General features: G+C 46.1%; 1 pseudogene; it reads right to left on the bottom strand.

The window, feature by feature from the left end:
• Positions 1 to 10,246: 10,246 nt before the first annotated feature.
• LOC125544615 lies at positions 10,247 to 13,270 on the bottom strand (annotated as a pseudogene).
• Positions 13,271 to 19,058: the final 5,788 nt, after the last annotated feature.

Here is a 19,058-nt window from a genome sequence, read left to right as displayed (position 1 = left end):
TCAAGTTGATTCTCAACTTCTGCCTTATAGATTTTAAAGTAGTGTAGAGCCTCATCTTTAGTATTTAACAGATACACATAGCAATATCTAGTGGAATCATCTATCAATGTCATGAAGTATTTCTTTCCACCTTTAGCCAACACACCATTCATCTCACAAAGATCAGAATGTATGAGTTCTAATGGTGCCAAGTGTCTTTTCTCCGCGGCCTTGTGAGTCTTGCGAGGTTGCTTATCTTACACACATGAAAGGCACTTAGAACCTTTGGCTAAGGTGAAACTCGGGATTAAATCCAACTTGGCTAGCCGCGTCATAACACCGAAACTAATGTGACAAAGACGTGAATGCCAAACTTCAGATTCATTAACATTCAAATGAATATGGCTCACGACTTTATTACAAAAATCTGTGAGGGAAAGACGGAACATCCCTCCGCTTTCATAACCTTTTCCAACAAAGAGTCCATATTTCATAACAACTAGTTTATTAGACTCGAAAACCAACTTAAACCCTTCTCTACATAGAAGGGAGCCACTAACGAGGTTCTTCTTGATGACGGGGACATGCTGCACGTTTTTCAGCTGTATGATCCTTCCCGAAGTAAACTTCAGATCGACCGTGCCAACACCATGAACAAAAGCACTCGCGCCATTCCCCATCAATACGGACCAGTGGCATGTGACCTGGTAAGAAGAAAACAATGAATGTCAGCACACACATGAACACCTGCACATGTGTCCACCCACCAATCGGTGGACTGAAACACTGAAAAAACAGTAAATAAATTACCGTACCCAGGTGCACCATTCTCATTATTGCCCACAATCATGTTGACAGACTTGGAGTCCTGTCCTGGCTTCTTGTACTTGTTAGGGCACTTATTGGCCCAGTGTTCAACCGAACCACAAGTAAAGCAGCCCTCATCCTTCTTGTTCTTCTTGAAGGTCTTCTTACCCTTCTTCTTAAAGTCGGTATTGTGTTGGACACCGTTCTTTCCCTTGGGCTTGTGGGAGTTATGGTTCCTCTGGTTAACCATGTTGGCAACAGAAGTTTCTTCGACCCCTTTTTCGTGTGAGTCCTTTGCCCTTGAATTCTGCTCAACACTCAGATGGCCAATGACATCATCCACAGAGAATTCATGCCTCTGATGTTTCAGAGTGGTGGAAAAGTTCCTCCAGGAATTAGGGAGCTTAGCGATTATGCAGCCCGCGACAAACTTGCCCGGTAACTCGCACTTAAGAAGCTCAAGCTCCTTAACAATGCATATTATCTCATGAGCCTGCTCCAATACAGGACGGTTTTCAACCATCTTGTAATCATGGAACTGCTCTATAATATACATCTCGCTCCCTGCATCGGCGGCCCTGAATTTAGATTTGAGCGCCTCCCACAAGTCCTTGGCGACATGCACATGTAAATATGGGTCGACCAGTTTATCTCCGACCACGCTAAGAACTGCTCCGAGAAACACAACGGTGGCCTCCTTAAACGCCTTCTCCTGTTCAGGAGCAATCGTTCCCATGAAGACACTGGTGACCCAGAACACGTTCATAGCCGCGAGCCATAAAGTGGTCTTAGTCTGCCAACGCTTAAAATACGTACCGGTAAACTTATCCAGTTTCAGTGCAGCGGCAAAGCCACTTGCCAAAAAATTCCTATACATAATAGGTTTTTGGATTGTTGAGTAAATAGGCAATTTCTCGATTAAATTAATCCACGAGTAAATCACTAGCATGGCATTGACACAAATAAACGCATACTGATATTCAGTGAAGCTAGCACATACTACGCTAATTGCAGAAAGGTCTACGTATAACGCTAGCATGGCTAAAATAGAAAACAGTAGGAGCGGGATAAACGAGTTATACCCTCCAGTAGGTCATGCAGAGGCCGCGGCTTTGGTGGCAACAACTGCGTCCTCGGCGGCCTTCTTGTCGGCTTCAGCTTTCTCGGCGGCGGCACGTTCGGCATCGGTGGACATGGTGATGATGAAGACGACGCGGACGTAGATGAAGTAGACGATCGGAAGCGAGCAAAGCGCGTAGGTGTGAGCTCGGCTCGGCTCAATCCCACAACCCATGGCGAGGCGGGCGGCGGAGGAGGAGCGTGCGAGGGCCTCTTCTCTTCTCAAGCTGCAATAGCATGTGAAAGAACATCCCTTATAAGAAGATTCAACTCCTCTTCCACTTCCGGGGTGGAACTAAACTTCCCACCTCCCGACCTTTTCTCCAACAGTTGGAATCAGGAAGGCTCCGTTCTGGACTGGTTTGATCTTCTTTGTGAATGAACGGCGAATAAGTCAAGTCAAGGATTAAAGGCGATCACAGCTTTAACTAAATTTTGGCTTGAGCACGACAAGAGAACATTCCAGCAAAAGGAGCTCCCGGTGGCAAACGTGATTCAGCGGATTAGAGATGAAGCGGCAACATGGAAACTTGCAGGTTGTCCAGTAGCATTTGACCCTGGCTGAACCATTTTAGCTTGCTTAGGCCGTAGTGTGGGTTGTGTGCAAAGCTCCAATCCTGTTGTTCTTTTTTGTTAATCTTTTTTCTTTGGTCTTTCACCACCTCTGTACGTACTTGGGCATCGGCCTCTTCTACTCCAATGGAATCACAGCAGCTCTCCTACTGTCAGTCGTGGGCTCGTAGAGAGAAGGTCTTGAGAGTAGGAGCCACGCCGTTCTCCATCAAGGAGGTTGGACCAGAGTTTTGATTTTTCAGATTGCGTCTTTTTTCGCCCTTGGCCGAGGTGGACGAATTTCGGTCATTTCAAATATTTTGGCAAAATCTCAGATGAAATTGCTAAAACAAAACTTGAATTTCTGAACGACATTTGGCCGAAATTTGAAATCAAATAGAGCATAAGTATAGCAGCCCAACAACCCTCAGGAGTAATCATATAATCTTTAGCAAATAGCTCTAGGGATTAAAAAAAACTGCATCGGTCCAACATAACGGTCACACAGAATTTCTGAACTTGACAGTACAACCTTAATGATGGCCTCCAAAATAACCCTATTAGTCCAACATCAGTTTCAATCATCACAGCATAGTTCAAAGCTTAAATACTCCAGTACAACCGATAGACTTTAAAGGATTACACAGAAACAACAGCTCCAGAAAAACAACCATAAGCATAACATTGAAAAAGCAGCTCCAAAAGACAACCATCAAAGCATGACATTGAAACAACAGCTCCAAAAAAAAACCATCAAAGCATTAAAGCATGGACAGAGAGAGGTCTTGTTCCATTGAAAAAGCTCCAAGCCTCCAGGACCCAACTAGCATCAAGCTCCAAGCTCCAACTAACATCACAGCAGCTAAGTATCACTTAAAAGACAAATATGACAAGCTCCAACTAGCATCGCAGCAGCTAGGTATAACTTAAGAGACAAATATGACAGGTGATAGGTAGCAATTAGAATAACAATACTGATCGTACAGTGAGCATAAACACAAACTAGAGTTTCCCAACTCACCTCGTTTTAAAACAATATCTATACCAGAATGCTTAGAATACTGACTACAAGATTTCTTATCTATTTCAAAACTAAAACTGTGGACATATTAATATCAAAGTGAACATTCATAAACAAAGGAAATAAGCAAAATTAAAACAAATTTTTTGAAAGGGCTTGAGTTAGATCAGATTGTTTGAGAAAAAGTTTGCATTATGTTAGATTACTAGAGATATAAAAGGTGAATAGAGAGCAAGGTTCATCACGAAAGTTTGAGCTTGAAAAAGCATATAAAAGGTGAATAGAGAGCAAGGTTTCATGATTTCTCCATGCTATTTTACCAACAGGAGGGGAGAAAAAAGAGGTCCTATCTTATTTATGTTAGCCCAACAATGTATATGCACTTGTGATATGAGATTAGAAATTAAGCCACTGCCTTTTTTACTTAGCCAAATCAGGCCTGAATGATCTATATTATAGCAGCAGAGCATTCGACTAGTTAAACAAGAATGTAATGTACAACAAGCTAGTTAAAGATCACCCGCTTAGAACATATACAACAAGCTTTAATCAACCTACAAATCAGCATGTCCAAGTAACTAGAATTTTCTAAGTAATCATCATGAATCATAAACACCAAAAAAAAGAGACTTACCAGCAGATTTCGTTAATTATATTTTTTTTAGGGAAACAACTTAGTAGAGACTGCTGACGTCCTTGGTCTTCTTGGCTAGCCGTCGATATTTACGGGTCTCCAAATTGTCGTCGCTTGTTGGTGTCTACTTTTCCACTTGAGTTTGTGTCTCCTTTTTTATTGGCATTTGTGTCTCTTGCTGATCATGCATTGATGGATCATCTTCATCATTCTCACTCACCCCTTCATTATTCTCACCCTCATTATCAACATATTCATTCTCTTCGTCATCATCCTCACTCTCAGTGTCTACATAGTCATTCTATTCATCATCATTCATCTTTCTTTTCTTGTTATTACGCTTTGTAACAACATAAGAATCTTTCCTGCTTGAATTGAGGCACCTTATTTTCTCAAACATAGCACAAGCAGCATCGGGTCCATCCAGGGTTGGACCCTCTTCATCCTCATTCGACCACTCCATTATTGGATTTGTTTCATCAAACATTCTTGTATTCATTTTTCCTTATCTATGTATTGGTCTTGATCTTCTTCGGCACGTATCTTCAAGGTTTGAATAGTAAGTGAAGTATTTTATTTCTCCTAGTTTTTATGCATGCAAGGACAATACAAGGTAGAAAGTACAATGTGTTGGTTTATAACTTTAGGTTGTATAGGACACACACTAGCTTGTGTAGTTTGTCATATAAAAGACGGTTTTTTGCTTTGTGTGCACCAAAGCAAAGGAGCTCCAATTCCTCTCACATCCACTAGATGAGACACATTCTAAGCCTCATTGCACAGTTCTGTAGTGCAGGAAATCCCCCTCCAAACTGAAATCACTATTGTTCTGCAAGATATCACCATTTAAATTTTTAAAATTGCAAACTGAAAGGAAATGGACATGTCTGAAACTAAAAGACCATGACTTACTTGGCTCCACGCCGTAACTTGTTTTGCTAATCAAATCCCAAACCTCCCTTAGCATTCCCTAAACATATTTATGTCATTAATTGCTGAAAGAGCACTCTGTTTATCTAATATCCTCTCTATGACATCTATTGGTGAAGTAGCATTGATCTGGTAATGTGTAAATGAATCAAGGACGGCAGCTGCATAACTATAAAGCAACATGAATTAAAAACAAAATAGAAACATAAATTGCAACAATCCATTCATTTGTCGATACCTACAACCATAAATGTATCTTGTTCAATTGCATCTATCCTCTTGGCCACCTTGTGCATAAAACTAAGATGCAACTTTGATATAGGGCCAAGATGGGCTTCCATCCTTTGTATAGTGACCATCATACTTTTTTTGAAGCCAGAAAGAGTGTGTTGTTTCTTTGTATCAGCTTCACCACCTTATAAAGTGGCCTCAACGCGCCCAATACTCACTCTAATGATGTCCACCGGACATTACTAGACAAACACTCTTCAACAAACATGTAGTGAGGCTCATACCTCCATTGACACTTCTTCTAATCCTTAGAAACCATTCATTATCTAAATTTATCTTTTTTCATACGGTAACTCTCAAGGAACATGAACACAGTTCTAAAATGGGTGCATTTAGAGACATGAACATGAACACAGTTTTAAATGCCACTCATTTTAGAATTGTGTTCATGTTCCTTGAGAGTTACCATCTGTCGAAAGGTAAATTTAAAGAATGGACGGTTTCTAACGATTGGAAGTGTCGATGGAGGTATGAGCCGGGCTACGTGTTTGCTAAAGAGTGTTTGTCTACAAATGTCTAGTGGACCACATTAGAGTGGGTATTGAATGTATTGAGGCCACTTTATAGGGCAACGAAGCATACAGATATACAGAAACAGTGCACACTTTCTAGCTTCAAAAAAAGTATGATGGTCGCTATACAAAGGATACAAGCCCATCTTGGCCCTACATCAAAGTAGTACTCCTCCATTCCCTTATACAAGGCCACTATGAAAAACACAATTTGCATCTATACAAGGCCACTAACTATAATCAAGGCAAAAATTAATGATGCTTTCTCGTACTGCCAACTGTTTTAATACTTGCATGCATGTAGTCATAATGACATTGTGCTACTTCCTTCTGATTCATGCCTTGCATGCATGTGGGCGTATTAATGATCCCAGTTAACGAAAAGAAATGGACTTGCAAAGCAGTCATTAAATTTTACTGGTACCTGCAATTTGAGTTTGTGCCCTTCTATAAGGGAACGGAGGGAGTACCTTAATTTTATGCACAAGGTGGCCAAGAGAATAGATGCAATGGAACAAAATGCACCTATGGTTGCAGATATTGATAAATGAATGGACATTTGCAATTTATGTTTCTCCTTTCTGTTTTTATTTATTTATGTTGCTCTATTGTTATGCAGCTGCGGTCCTTGATTGACCAGATCAACCTTCGCAACCACGCAGATTATGCTACTTCACTAACAGATGTTATAGAGAAGATACTAGATACATGTATTGACCCTCCTCCGCCCCCAGCCCCCGCATCGCTCCCAGGGGGCGACTCGGGTGGCGAAACCCTAGCCGCCACCCCAAGCCCCCCTCCTCCCCTTCCTCCCCTCGATGTCGCCGGAGGATGCCGGCGGGCGAAGCCCTAACCGGTGGACGGCGGCGGCGGGCCCGTGTTCGTGGGCTCGCACGCTGCTCGTTGGTGCGATGGAGCGGCGGGAGCACGCGGTGGCGAGGCAGGCGGTCGTCTGTGCTTTGGGGAGGTCAAGATGGTGTCGAACGCGCGTGCGGTGGCGCTGCTGAGGCGGCGGTCGGCTGCCGTTGCGAGCAGCAGAGATGAGGGCGCCCAGATCTGGGTCGCACGAGCCGGCACTGGCCTACGATTCTCTTTATGCCCCAACCCACCCGCCCCCTCCTTCCACCCCTGCCAGCCGCCGCCGGTGGTAGTCGTTGGGTGGGTGAGGCTGCTGCTTGCTGTGCCCCGGCGGTTCCTGGCGGCGGATGCTGCGGGCCGACGCGGTGGCGGCGCGATGTAGGTGGCTGCTATCGCCTGCTCGTCGCGCTCCCGACGGTGGCCGGCCTGCTGGCGCTGCGTCGGTTGGTGCTCCTCCAGTGACGACAACGTTGCTAGGCATCCCTCCATGTGTGTTGGTCTTCTCCGACGTTCTTCGCCAAGTCCGGTCTGCCATTGCATCTTAGGTCTTTGTTCATGGGTCGGGGCGAAATCCCCGCGCGGCGACGGCGTGCGTTGTCAACGGCGACGCCCGAGGGTGCCGTCACCTCCTTGGAGGCGTTGGCATGGCCCTGACCAGATATCCTCCTCGAGCACCGGGAGAAATCCCAGGTCCGGCCTCCCGGACCGGGCAGCGGCGGCGTCTCAGCGTCGTTCCCCTCTTGAAGGTGCTGCGTTGGCTGCAAGGTGAGTTTGATGTGGCAGATGGAGGCTGGTGATGCATCGCTCTGGCGTAGACTGCTGCACAGGGAGCAGAACACAACGTATGCCAATGCCCACGCTTCCCCAGCGATTGTTTCACCCGTTCCTGTCGGGCCTTGCCCTTCACCCGCCCACTCTCTAGGCACATGGGTGCGATGTACATTGGCCTGGGCAGTCTTGGAGCTGCAATCGTCCCTGGAGGTGTCTGGCAATGGCAGTGACGCTGCCCTGCTGGGCGAGGCCTAATGTCTTTGCGTGTCTGTAGTTGAGGGCACCTCCTCACCTAGTTGTAGTCGCTTGGTGAGGACGGTCGTGTGTGTGTGTGTGTGTGTGTGTGTGTGTGTGTGTGTGTGTCCCTCCTTTCTGGAGGTTGTACCCCCAATGTCTTCCTGTTCAATGAAATGAAACGCGGAGTCTTGCGTTTTCTCGAAAAAAGAAGAGTGCCTTTTCAGCCATAAATGAAATAAGTATGTTTAGGGAGTGCCAAGGGAGGTTTTGGGTCAAATTAGCGAAAGAAGTTGAGGCAATAATGAGCCAAGTCATGGTCTTTTAGTTTTAGAATGTCCATTTTCCTTTTGGTTTGCAATTCTAAAAATTTAATTGGTGATATCATGCAACCCAATGGTGGTTTCAGTTTAGAGGTGATGTTCTAGCATGGCAGAAGTGCGGACTAAGAATTTGCTCCGGTGTGTCTCATCTAGTGAATGTGAGAGGAATTGGACTATAGTAAAAATTATTACCACACACACTCCAATCTTTTTTGTCCCCGGTAGGTATAATTATCACACATGCCAGAAGGGGGATGCAAGTAACAGATAATTAACCATGAATAGCCTACAAGTGATGTGAGAAGCTGAGAAAATTGCCCTACAAGAATGGCATGTAATACATGTCGTACTCAACACGGCCTTGCACCAGTTACAGAGAAAAAGGAACATGGCTGAGAGCTAAAACTGTGTGAAGAGTGTGTCATGGCCTCATGGGGAACACAATCTGGGACCTAAACCTGACCATGACAGAGATAGTCCCAAACAATGCAACAGCAAAGGCGGACTATACCAGAACAATTCAATACCTAACCAGATGCAATGGAGTGATGGACACATAAAGAATGAATGAATTGCAACATAACATTTCACTGAAAAACTGAATATAATGCAATCATGCCATTCAATTTAACGAGCAATGCTCCAAGCTCCAATGACAATCAGGTGAAAGTAGCAAGTGAACAAATTGAGAGGATCATCTTCCACATTTAATCCTCCGCTAGAAATACTTAGAAACAGGAAACTGATGTATATTGACCAAATATTTAGTTATCGAGAAAACCACTGGATGATCTTTAAGAAAGAAGACTCGATGAAATACCAAGGCAATTCTTCAGTTCAGAGAAAAACGGAGACATGAGGCAGATCGATAGGTACTATTTCGACCGCTGACCAAAATGACACAATAACTTTAGCATCAACATGCTCGCCACTTCAGACCAAAAAAATATTCTAACGAGTATAAATTTCATAGAACGATGAAACAGTCAAAGCTTCTTGATCATAACTTGTCCACATCAAAAATGAAACAAGAAGGCTCGTAGTGGACCTAATTCACAATCACTGTGCCGGTAAAGGAAAAAAAGAGCATGGCTGGCATTTACATAATCAAAAGGGGAGCACAATCTGGGACCTGAGCCTGACCATCATAACCTTTCTTCTGCTAATCAGTACAAGTTTCATTTCTCAAACTTATCTTAAGATTAAACACCACATGAAGCATTAGTGGTTGGCAGCTAAAGTGGAGTGATTGATACAATACCAAACGATGCAACGCAAAGGCAGAATTATAACAGTACATTTCAATATCTAACCAGATGCAATGGAATCATGAAAAGGAATGAATTGCAACAGAACATTGGATCTAGTTAATACATACAGCAGTTCATGTGGATACGGAGAGCTAGGCTGATAGGAAACAGCACCACACTCAACAGCTCTCAGATGAAGGGCTACATGTTGATATTTTAGTGTGATTTCTGATAAAGTGTCGCAAATTCAATCTGAATCTCATGGGGCAAATCTATCATACGCCAAAACAAACCAGGCATGAATCTGATCAGTGGGGCAATGGCATCAACCAACGTGGTATATATATATATCGGTGTTTTTTTAAGAGTGAATTCCATTTTTTACCTTGTAGTTGTACATTTGTGACACATATTACCCTATTTAGCGAAACTTTTATCGAAATGTCAGATTTTGAAGACTTTTAACACGGTTTTACCCCAGTTTTACATTTTGTTTGTTTATGGTCGATAGGATCGGCATGTTGCGTCATTGATTCGTAAAAAACTGTAAGGATCGGAGGGCATCATTGGCGATCTTGTCCAAACTTCTCTTGTCTATCTGTTCCACTCCTTGTGGCCGTCCACATGTTTTTGGATACAGGGCGTCACCTCACACCTTACCTGATGGATAAGCATCAAAAAACAAGGGTCCAAAGATTTCAAAAGGGGTATTCTAGACGAATTTTCACTCGAAGGGGTAATTAGTGTCACAAATGTATAAATATGGGGTAAAAAGTGAAATTCACTCTTTTTTTAACTCTTCTTCTACACAGCTACTACAACACGGGAAGACCAATCATACATACTGGCTGTCCGGACAAATAAAGAAGAAGAAAAGAATTCAATGAATCAATATATAGCCTGTGCGCAATCTGCAACATGTCTCTCTCTACATACATACGTCGTCGTCTCGACACAGTCATGACTCATGACCACGACACCATGGCGAGAACGGCGGCCATGGCCGCCAAGCTTTCCGTCCACCGCCACCTCCTCACCTACATATAACGAAAGCAGGAGCATCAACATGGAGTAAAGTGAGATATGTCTACATGATTCCAAAGTGGAAAACAAAAGCATTGATTGTAAAGGAGGGCTAGCATAAATTCCACTGCTCTGGTATGCTGGCCTAGCTAGCACACGGCATGCAACTTTACTTGGTGCCCAGCATGATTGGTTGCACACTGGATGACTAGATCTATCTATCCGTTTGCTTTCGTATGTGTGAACAAATTTTGCATGGCATCTTAATTTCTGAAATCAAATATTCAAATGTGTATATCGACTAACTTCACGGAGGGGAACTTTTGGTCTATGGGGACATATGCATCCTATATGGGGAAAAAAATTAGTAATTCAACAAAAAGTCGAAAATTCCTGAAAATATTTTTGAAATAAACTTGACCTTCTATTGTATTCGTGAGAAAAAATATCCACGAAAAAATATCCCTTTGACTTCTTTTCAAAAAAAGACAAATTTTTGGCTAAAATAGTGTGAATAGTGACCTATAATAGCAAATAATTTTTGTCTTTTTTGCTGTGAGATCAACTTTTGTTTTTTTTTCGTCGGGATTTTTATACTAGTGCAAAAGTAAGTCAAGTATTTTTTCAAAATAGTTCTTACCTATTTTGACTTTTTATTAAAAAATTAAAAATAAATCCCCATATAGGGTGCATATACCACCAGGAACACAAGTGTATTTCCCCTAACTTCACATACTAATCACAGCATCAGAGTATAGTACTCCCTCTGATTCATATTATTTATCGCTCAAACGAATGTATCTAGCATTGATTGGCGCAGCTTCTTTGTCGGTAATTATTATTCAGCAGTGTGCATTATATCCTGAAAGAGTGAGCCACACTAGCCAGAAAAGCTAACATTATCAAAATAATATTCTGCTTTTTTATTATATATCAAATTCAGTTAGCACAGGTTAATGCATTACGACGTGTAATCACGATACCTTGTGCGTCGCATCAGAAATGGTGCCCGGGCCGACGGCGAACCCGTCCGTCCCGGCGGGCCCTTCCCCCACCACCATCCCGACGCCACTATCCATACCGTTTCCGTTGCCGCCGCCGTCCCCATTGCCGCTACCCTTCAAGCCTTTGATCGTCGGCGCCTTGACGCTGACGCCGTATGCCGCCGCGCCGTCCGGCTTGAACAGGCCGTAGTGCCGCTCCGACGCCGGCCCGGGCTTCTGGTCCTCGTTGAACAGGGCGAACACGTACACCTTGTTGGCCGGAATAAGCCGCGGTGCCAGTGTCGGATGCGTCGGATGTGTGTATGGGCGCGCATCGGGCGTGTCAGGCGCGGCAGGACCGCGATGTAGGCGTGTGTGGTTGCGCTCGTCGGGCGCGACAGATTCGCACGGGACGTGCGGGACGCACTGGTGATGTCGAGTTCGTCGGACGCGTCGGGTGCGCGCGGGACGTGTAGGACGCATTGATGATGTCGGGCTCGTCGGCGCGTGGGACGTGCGGGACACAACGGAAGCGTGGCAAGCGTGCGTGTAGGTCTAAGTGCATGAGTTCGTACTTGTGCCAGTTTGAGTTAGTCTGCAGTTTGTTAGTGCATGCAGCAGGGGCCGTTGGAGGCAGCCGCGTCGTGCGTATAGCAGTGCGTCGTCCGCGCGGCGGGAACGTACGGATCAAGCTGCATGTGTAAATGCATATGGAGTTTGTTGTGTACGTGCGCGTATCGGCCGGAAGAGTTGCATGGGCGCTACGTCGCTGTATGGCTACAAAAGGCCTTGTAATCGTTGATGTAACCTCAGCCAGCAGAAAGAAAAGGGGTGTTTGAGCGCCGGGGCGTTGAAGCGCCGGGACGTTGGTCGCCAGAAAAAAGTGATGCGTCTACCCGGGCGCGCTAGCGTGAGAGAGAGAGCGGCAACAACACACCTGCAGCGGCTCCCCGGGCGCCGCCGGCGTGCCCTTCCCCTGCGCCACCAGCTGCATCAGGTTCCCGTTGTACCTGGCCGCGTTCTGCGGCGTGGCGCCGGCCTCGTCGCCGTCCCCCTGCGACGGCCACCCGGTCTCCGACACCCGGATCTCCACCGCCCGCCCGTAGTCGGCGGCGCAGATCGCGGCGCGCACGGCGTCCACGGTCCAACTGCGCGTGCAGCATGTTGCCGTACCGCAGACCCGTGGCGGAGTCCACCACGGCGGCCGCGCTCGGCTCGAACAGCACGTAGTCCAGGTCCACCGTGCCCGGGTCGGCCTTGTAGGCGAAGTACGGGTACGCGTTCACGAGGAACGGCGAGCCGGTCTTGGCGAGGAAGGCGAGCAGCGGCGTGATGTAGGGGAGGAGGTCGTGCCGGAACGCGGCGGAGGAGGGCGGGAAGGAGGAGGAGAGCACGGCGAGGGAGTGCGCGGTGGTGACCGCGACGCGGGAGGTGAGGTTGCACGCGGCCAGCGCCGCGTGGAGCGACTGCATCGCCGGGAGGAGGGAGCGCAGCATGGTGGCGTCGGAGCCCGTCAGCACCTCGTTGCCGACGATGACCGCGGTGATGGACGTCGCCGGGAGGTGCGGGAGGATGTTGGTGCGGACCCAGGCCGCGGCGGCCGAGGGGTCGGACGCCAGGCGCGGGACCATGTTGTCGGGCAGCCCCACGGTGAAGTCCACGCCGGAGCCGGCGAACGCGCTGAGCACGCGCGCGTCCGCGTCGTACAGCTTGACCTTGGTGGCGTTCAGCGCGCGGAGGAGCACGGCCGCCGCCTGCGGCGACGGCAGGTTGTCGGCCACCTGGCCGTAGTTCACCCCTAGCGCCGCGGAACCTCCGCTGGCCGCCGCTACGTCCAATGCAAGCGCGGCGACGGCAACGGCAACGGCGAACAGGTGCCGGAGCGCCATCGGAGCGGCTAGCCGGAGTAGGAAGAGTGTGGTGGAGCGGTCTGACAAGGCCGGGAGTGAACTGACAGCACCGTAGGAGAATGCGAATCGCGCGCTTTATATCGAAGCTGTTTTTGTGTCGGCTCTGAGAAGGTGCCGTTGGCAGGCTGGTCGCTTCCATCAGGGCCGTACAAGATCGAAGACCCAATACGAGACAAAGCAATATTTTGGTCCCTTTTTCTGAAAAAAAATTGTACTACATTTGAATGGATAAAGTGGTGCATAGTAGAAAAATATTTCTCTGTGCTTGAGCCAAGTATATGATGAAATTAACGATGGTGATGTTAGCAAAAAAGTAAAGAAAGGAAACTCTGCGAGTGTGAATCCTCCTCCGAACTCGAGCTCGAGCACTCCAGTTCCTATGCTGACTGCATCTCTCACCGTGCCGTTGTCTGAACTGCATCACACTATAGGGCCTTCGAACATGCTTGGCGAGATTGTTGCAGGTTACACTTCGCCGTCGTTGTTGGCGGCGCCGCCTCGGGTATCCGTCAACCTTGATATACAGCTGCACCAACCTCTTCTGCAGAATGAGCTGCCTTTGCTTAGGACGCCGCGAGTGGCGGCCGTGGAATCTCCACGCACCGACGTGCATGCTTGCATGGGTGCAACTGTATCAGCCAACAAGAACTCACCCGTGGGGTTGCATGGCTATGTGCAACCGACGCTACGAGCATCTCCAACAGCCGCCCAATGCGTGACGCCCAAAAAACGGGTTTACAGCGCGCAAGTAGTTTTTTTAGGGTGCTAGAAGACGTTTGCTCCAACAAGCGCTGTAAAATATGCTGCGCGCGCGAGTCCAGCAGCCCTAATCAAGCGGTCCCATCTGCAGCAGCTCAGAGTTTGCAGCACGCGCGACCGAGCGCACTAAATATGCTGCGCGCGATGCCTTTTTGATGCGCGCGCTGCATTAGTTATAGCGCACGCGCGTTTTTTGTGCGGCCGCTGGAGACTCCAAACCAGGTCCGCGCGCGCTAAAAGCAGTTTTTATACCGCGCGTCGCTTATATAGCGCTTCTGTTGGAGATGCTCTACAGGGTGCCGTTGTCGCTGAGCTGGACTCGTCAACAACTACTGGCGATGGACGCCCAGTACAGCCCATGACTGCTCAGGCAAAGGTTCTGCAATCACCCGCGTCGTCACCCTTGCTACAGAGCGCGCCGAGCCGTGATCTAGCTGCTGCGGTGACACTTGGTCCAGCCACGGGGTGCAACATGGAGCTATCCTCGTCACCCGTTGCTGACGTCCTAATGGAGCCAGGGGCTGCAACATGGAGCTATCCTCGTCACCCGTTGCTGACGTTCTAATGGAGCCAGGGGCTGCTGCACCATTGGGATCGCCTCCGTCTTCTCCAACGCTGCAACCAGCACTCCATTCTACTCCAACCAAGCTGATGGATACTCCGTTACGGCGCAGTGGTCGTCACTTCACCTCTGCTGACGGGTCCTCGGCCACAGATGAGTGCTCGCTCTCCAAGACGATGCGGCGTCAGCCGCAGCGCAACCTCGACCCTCCTACAGGTACACTTTGCAATAAATCATTTCTTTCATTTTCGGATTCTCGTATTTCTTCTAATTTAAATAATGTTGGACTTAAAATTATAAAAAATGACAATGATGTGTGCATTTCGGTGGGAGTGCTTAAACACATGGAGATAGACCGATTAAAGGTTTCTCCAAAGTGTTCGAGCCCCCTACCATACCCCGAAACTGAGGAGGAGGAACCGACGACTGCTTATGACGGTCTGCTTCTCTCCCACTTGGTGCGGTAACTGAAGTCGGATTAGATGACACACGACTTGGGTCCATATTTTGTGACTTCACCGCGTCCTCGCGTAAATCAAAATCCCACTCCTCAAAAAAGAAACAAAAACCGCCCAAGAAAGCGAAGGTATCCAACCTGACCCGAGTTTTCACATGAGAGGCATGTTTTGAAATAGCAGAGGTTTCAGACTTGGCTAAACATAAACACGTCGGTGACTGTGTGCGTGACCATGGGTTAGATTTTGTGGCAATTTCCGAGGCAGGTAAGTGTGACTTTCGTGCACATGTCTTTGATCACCTATCAGGTGGTTTGGACTACACATGGCATTGCTTACCACCACGTGGAAGGTCCGGAGGAATGTTACTTGGGATACAGACCACAACCATGGACTTGTTAGCTTTTTCGGTTGGTGAATTTCACATCAAATTCCACCTATGAAATAGAGCTGACAATTATACATGGAGCCTGGTCGCAGTCTATGGGGTTGTCCAAGATGAGTATAAATCCGCTTTCCTTCGGGAATTGATGAACTTGGCTAAGGATAACCCCCATCCAATGCTTATTGGAGGCGACTTCAATATCCTTAGATACGAGGAAGAGAAAAATAATGATCGTTTTGACACACACTGGCCTTTCTTATTCAACGCTGTAATTGACAGTTTGAATCTTCGAGAAGCTAGTATGTCGGGGCGACAGTTCACTTGGACCAACAACCGTCCGATGCCGACATACGAGAAACTCGATCGGGTACTCATGGATACCGGATGGGAATTAAAATTCCCTATGGTAACAGTGCGTTCCCTAGAGCGTATTGAGTCACTTTCAGACCATGCACCCATCATTCTTGATTCTAACTCTACTACCTCTCCCACTGTTTGCCATCCATTCAAATTTGAATTGGGATGGTTTTGCAGATATAGTTAAGAATTTATGGGAGAGGCCTGCCGTTGGTCGCACACCAATTCAAAGATGGAACTTCAAAATTCGAGCCATGAGGCGGTTCCTAACTGGATGGTCCAAACACACAAGTGGTATGTATAAAAAAGAAAAGCAACACCTTTCCACTATTATAGGTGACCTCGACAAAATAGCAAAGACTCGCATTTTGTCTCAACAAGAGATTGATATGAAAAATTAATCCAATGAGCAGATTGCATGTCTATTGCAAGAAGAGGAAATCAAGTGGTATCGAAGATCAGGTACCCAATTCATTTTTGAGGGAGACAACAATACACGATATTTTCAAATGGCCACCAATGGGCGGCATAGGAAGAAGTGTATTTTTAGCATCCAATAGGATGAGGGACGGATCGAGGGTCAGGCAGAGCTCAAGCGTTATATAACCAAATACAACAAGTGTCTATTTGGAGCTCCAGAGGAAGGGAACTTCACTCTAGATGAGACCCAAACAGATAACATTCCACAAGTCACAGAAGAAGAGAATGATATCCTGACGACACATTTCTTTGAAGAGGAGGTGCGAGCTGCGGTGTTCCAAATGGAACATAACAAAGCTCCAGGCCCTGATGGTTTCCCCGCGGAGTTCTATCAGAACTTCTGGGATGTCATCAAGACTGACCTAATGGAGTTGTTCAATTTTTTCATGCCGGCCAACTAGACCTATCTAGGCTTAATTTTGGCGGGATTGTTTTGTTGCCAAAGACTAAGGAGGCTGAACAGATTCAACAGTTCAAACCGATCTGCCTCCTTAATGTCAACTTCAAAATCTTCACCAAAGTTGCGACTAATAGGCTCAACACGGTCGCCGATCATGTTGTTCAGCCATCCCAAACAGCTTTCATGCAAGGACGAAATATACTTGATGGAGTAGTAATCCTTCACGAGACCGTCCAGGAGATGCACTGGAAGAACATAAGTGGAGTAGTATTTAAAATTGACTTTGAAAAGGCATACGACAAAGTCAAATGGTCATTTCTCCAACAGACCCTAAAAATGAAAGGTTTCTCAGATAAATGGCGCGAGTGGGTCCAAAATTTCGTTACTGGAGGTAGTGTGTCTATAAAAGTCAATGATGATGTAGGTCATTACTTCCAAGACGAAAAAGGGATTACGGCAGGGTGACCTAGTGTCTCCAATGTTATTTAACATTGTTGCTGACATGTTGGCTACTTTGATCAAACGCGCCAAACAGGACGGTCAAATTGCAGGAGTAGTGCCACATCTTCTGGATGGCGAACTCTCTATCTTGCAATATGCCGACGATACAATTCTTTTTTATGAAACATGACCTAGACGAGGCTAAAAATATGAAACTATTGCTTTCAGCTTTTGAGCAAATGTCAGGTTTGAAAATTAACTTCCATAAAAGTGAATTGTTCTGTTTCGGAGAAGCCAAGAAGGCGGCTGCACAATATGCTGACTTGTTCGGTTGTGCAGAAGGCCAATTCCCGATTAAATATTTGGGAATTCTGATTCATTATCGGTGTCTCACTAATGCAGAGTGGAAACATGTTGAAGAGCGATTGGAGAAACGGTTGAGCAGTTGGAAAGGCAAGTTGCTCTCCGTTGGAGGGTGACTAGTTTTGATCAATTTTGTTCTCACAAACATGGTTCTCTACATGCTCTCATTTTTTCAAATTCCCAAAGGGGTTATGCAAAGACGAGATTACTTCAGATCCAGATTCTTTTGGCAAGGAGACAGTGAAAATAAAAAGTATAGGCTAACCAAATGGAGTGTGGTTTGTCGACCAAAAGACCAGGGAGGTTTAGGTGTTCAGGACCTCCAGGTTAAGAATGATGCCTTGCTCAATAAATGGTTGTTCAAGCTACTTACCGAGGATGGTGTTTGGAAACCCTGTTGCGCAATAAATATCTAGGCCAAAAAGCATTGTCCGAGGCATATTGGAAACCTGATGACTCACATTTTTGGTCTGGTCTGATGGCGGTAAAGAAACATCTATTCTGCTTTGGATCATTCGCGATAAAGGACGGCTCCGAGATACATTTCTAGGAGGACAGGTGGCTAGGAAACACCACTCTTCAGGAACAGTATCCAGCCTTGTACCGAATTGTACGCGATAAGAATGATACTCTTGTGCACGTGCTCAGCTCCTCCCCGTCGAATGTATCATTTAGGAGGGATTTGATTGGCCTCCGCCTTGCGTCATGGCAACATCTTCTATCCCGTTTGGATTCGGTTAACTTGACACAAGAGAGGGATGTGTTTCGCTGGAATCTCACCACATCTGGATCCTACACAATTGACTCTATGTACCGTGCACTCTCGCACTCAGAGGTTCCATTTGAGAATAATAAACTAATATGGAAATCAAAGATGCCACTAAAAATAAGATTTTCATGTGGTATCTTCGGAGAGGAGTTGTGCTAACAAAAGACAACCTCACTCGACGCAACTGGCAAGAAAATAAGAAGTGTAGCTTTTGTACTCATGACCAGACAATTAAACACCTCTTCTTTCAATGCAAGTTCGCGCGTTCTATATGGTCAGTCATCCAAATAGCGTCCAATTTGTATCCGCCAACAAGTGTTGCCAATATATATGGTCATTGGCTTGATGGAATACCAAATACTTTTAGTACGCTAATACAGGTGGGAGTGTCTGCCTTATTATGGTTGTTTTGGCTATGTAGAAAAGATTGTGTTTTTAATGGCAAAACCTCTTCTTTTATACAGGTTATTTACCGTTGTAGCACTGGCTTCATATGTGGTCTACGCTACAGCGAGCGGAGTATCAATCGTTATTCAAGGCGTGTGTATGCAGTTGGAGCAGGTGGCCAGGGAGGTTTTTATCCAACATGGATGGCAACATAATCTCCAGATCGGCCCACCTCCTCCGTCGATATTGCGATATTGGCATAGTTTTGGACTCATGTGGCTTTACTGTTACCAACTTGTCGTTATATATATATATATATATATATATATATATATATATATATATATATATATATATATATATATATATATTTGCTAGAATCTTCGTTAAGGCTGTGTGCATCTTAGCTATGCAAAGGTCGGGTTCGCTCATTATGCTGTATCCACTTAATGCTACATTATGAGTTAATAAAAATGCCCTTTATCGAAAATACAGTACTCATT

The sequence above is a fragment of the Triticum urartu genome, chromosome 1 (assembly GCF_003073215.2).
Source record: "Triticum urartu cultivar G1812 chromosome 1, Tu2.1, whole genome shotgun sequence".
NCBI lineage: Eukaryota > Viridiplantae > Streptophyta > Magnoliopsida > Poales > Poaceae > Triticum > Triticum urartu.
This window is presented reverse-complemented; position numbering and strand designations above follow the sequence as displayed.